The sequence below is a fragment of the Cyprinodon variegatus genome, unplaced genomic scaffold (assembly GCF_000732505.1).
Source record: "Cyprinodon variegatus isolate N-32 unplaced genomic scaffold, C_variegatus-1.0 Scaffold94, whole genome shotgun sequence".
In the NCBI taxonomy this organism is placed as follows: domain Eukaryota; kingdom Metazoa; phylum Chordata; class Actinopteri; order Cyprinodontiformes; family Cyprinodontidae; genus Cyprinodon; species Cyprinodon variegatus.
In genome coordinates, this window is record NW_015150547.1 from 317,196 (window position 1) to 320,910 (window position 3,715).

Here is a 3,715-nt window from a genome sequence, read left to right on the forward strand (position 1 = left end):
TGATGATGATAAATAACATAGTTATGTATTGTATATATTTTATCTCTTTTTATTCTTATTTTTATCTTTATTATAGTGTGTAGTTGGATGTGTATATATATATATATATATATATATATATATATATATATATATATATATATATATACACATCCAAAGTATTTCTGATTCTGATTGATCTGCTACAGATTCCTTTCTCTTTAAGCAAAATATTTTGAGAACTATAATAATTTACATTTGACAATTAAACACTACTTTGTGTGGGTATATCATGAAAAAGTATGACAGAAAAAAATGACCGCTTTTTCTGTTAGTCTGTGTAGGATTGCATGTAGGCATAACTTGTCGCAGTCCCATTCGAGCATAATGGCGATCTCTACAGTCACTATGTCAGCTCTGTACTGTTGCAGTGCAAAAACTGCAAACCCACTACTATGTAATTATAAATAGCTTTTTCTAAGGCAAACATAAAGATTGAGACTTTCAGACAGTGGAACTCAACAGTACTTGAGTAAAAGTATTGATACTAATACTCAAATCTTACTCAACTGCAAGTAAAAGTTACTCGAATAAGTTAAAATGTTTAAACACTCACTTTTGAAAATTCTTAAGTATTCAAAACTACATACATTTAAAAGTACTTAAGTATCCAAAATACAAATGAAATTTAATCTAAATAAAACTTTCAGAACCTTGTAACCTTTAGAAACCACCTGATGTACTGATGTGTAGAACTGCTCTGCTAGAACTTCTACACCAACTGTAATGAGCTTCAGCATAAAAACGCCACAAAAACATAAGGAGCACTATATTGATTATTATTTCCTATTCATCAAACGAAAAAGGAAACAGGAGAGTCTTGATTCTCCTCACATTTTAACTACGGAATATAGGTTTAAGGTTGAAACTATTACCACAAAGAAACCTCAACTCTGTTCTGAACACTCATCCTACTGAACGACTTGGTCACAAGGCAACAACTAAGGCCTTAATAAAATGGATAAACTGGATAAATAATATCTGCTCTGAGTTTCTCACATTTGTGGAATGTCATGCAGAGGTCTAGAACGGTGGTGTCCAAATCCAGTCCTAATGGCTGCTATCTGCCATGTTGAAATTGCATTTCAAGAAAGAAAAACAGCTACAGCAGGTTAATAAAGCAAAGCTGAGCCAAAAGGAACAAATAACTAGCAGCTTCTACGCAATGTAGTGGAGTAGAAGGTACAATATTTGACTTTAAAATGTTGTGGAGTGAAAGTTAAAAGTACCCCCTCAAAAATTACTATAAAAGTAAATATACTCAATAAAGTACTTAAGTACAGTAATCAAGTAAATGTACTTTCCACCATGCTTTCAGATCATAGTTGATAATAACATACATGTAGATGAGGGGTCTGCAAACTTTTTTTTATACAAAGAGCCATTTTGCCCCGAGTCCAGCTAAGTCTAACCCATTTAGAGTCGCAAAATACCACATGATTTTTTAAATACAAAAACACCACTTATTATTTTTGTAAAATATTTGGCATAAGAAACTGTTGCCATTTTAAACAGCCAAGAGCTTATTTCTGTTTTTAAAATGATTCATAAAAATAAAGCATTGATTTTTTTTCTGTAGAGTGTTATTTGATGTAAAAAAATATATAATAAAATTATAGTAATAAAACCTAGTTTCCAAGCTAATTAGAGGAAACTAGCTCTAAAAATATGTTCCTGTTGATTTCCTATATTTTTTTATAAAAAAAAACACAAAAGCATTTGTTCTTGTAGTACATTATTCATTTCTTTATATCATTTTTAGCCACTATTAACCCTGTAATGCCAAATGTATCATATTTGATACATACGGTTTCTGAAATGTTTTGCGTCTGACACCTTTTGCATAATTTAATGGTAAAAACTTTGCTCAAAATCCTATTGTACACAATCAGATATACCTGATAACAGAGGGGAGAAGACTACACAAAAACCTTTGAAGGGTTAAGAGCCATTGTAGAAGGTCCAAAGGTTGCAGACCCCTGACGTAGATGATATGTTATATTTATGTAAGTAAATCCCTGTAATTGCCTACCCATTGAGTCACAGCTTGTAATTCCATTTTAATAGTCCTAATGAGTTTATCTATATGCTGTTGTAAAATGTGAGTTTCCCTTCTGTATTAAAGGCTGCTTCTATTCTATTATATTCCAAAAAGTTAAAAAAACAATCCGCTGGACTTTGTTTTCCAAGTTTGAAGACATTTTGCTTCAAATCCAGGACATATTTCAATTTAAAAAGTCAGAAATAGTGTTGAGTTCCAAGCTTTATAGAGTGGACCAACAAATCCTTGTTTTGGCTTAGAAAACATGCAAAATGAACTGGAAGAACGGGTCCGCCCCTTAGGAATGGGGAGTCGTTGAGTTCTTTGTTAGGCTGCAATACCCGATACTGGTCTATGCTTCTGAAAGGGGGAGTAATTAGGAGAATTGTTGGCCTTGCTGACCAGGCGAGTTGTCTTTGTCCCCTGCATGGCCATTAGGGTTATGATAGCGGAAAGTAATCAGCTCTATCACTGACAGAGTCCACCCCCTCTGTTTAAAAGTTGCTTTTTCGCTCTTAAAATGGGGTGGACTCAAACTCTTCATGGCCAGTAAGGGGTCCAAAGCATCTTGCCTGTTCAGCAGGCTAACAGTTGCCCCTAACGACTTCCCTTTCAGAGGCACAGACCAGTCCCAGGTATTGCAGGCTATCAAAGACCTGTATGACTCCCCATACCTAAGGGCCTGTTCTTTTGATTAAATTTGCTGGTTTTCTAAGCCATGACAAGGCTTTGTTGGGCTACTCTATAAAGCCTCGAACTTAACATTAATTCTGACATTTTGAATTGAAAAAGCTTCCTGGATGGAAAGCAAAACATCTTCAGACTTTGAAAACAAAGTCCAGTGGGGTTTTTTTTTTTTTATTTGGAATGACTATGACCTAGATGACTTAAAATCTTCAGACTTAGAGACTTAGGGTGGATCAGATTTCTGAAACCACACACATCAAATGTCACTTGACTCTCGAACCAGTTTTGCTGGTATGCTTCTGCACCATCGGTCTGGAATTTCTAGGGACACACAGCAGTTTTCAGCCAAAGTGCAAGAGGGACCCTATTCGAGAACTTGCGAGAACTTCGGCGATTGGTCACAAGAACTTTGGCGGCACCGTTGGGAGTGTTTATCTTCCAAAACAACAATGTTGTGTGTTCAAGATGTCCCAGAGATGGATCTACAGTTGCTAGACATCAAAGAGGAAAAGGTTCTGTTAATGGAGTTGGCAAAAAGACAAAGGAGGTAGCGTAGGCTGTCTATTGTAGTTGTTCCGCGGTTTTTAAAAATGGCGCGACCCGGCACCAAATCGAGAAGGACGACCACACAGACAGCCGGAAAGGCATACCAAGGACCAATCACAGCTGCTTTTGTCTGCACTGTTCCGCTTGAGGTCTGCGCGGGTTTGTGACCGTCCAACGCGTAGTCAGGATTTTTTTGAGGTGCACGACGACAGTTGCAGAGCCACGCGTTTTAGACTTAGACAGACTTTATTATAATTTTGTATACACAGAGCTTATACAAAAGGAAATTTTGTTCATTACAACTCTGAAGACATTTATCATTTTTTTAAAGTTCAGGCGTAATAAACGTAAGCAGTGATAATGTAAACACACAACGGTATATTAGTTACAGTTCCAACATTT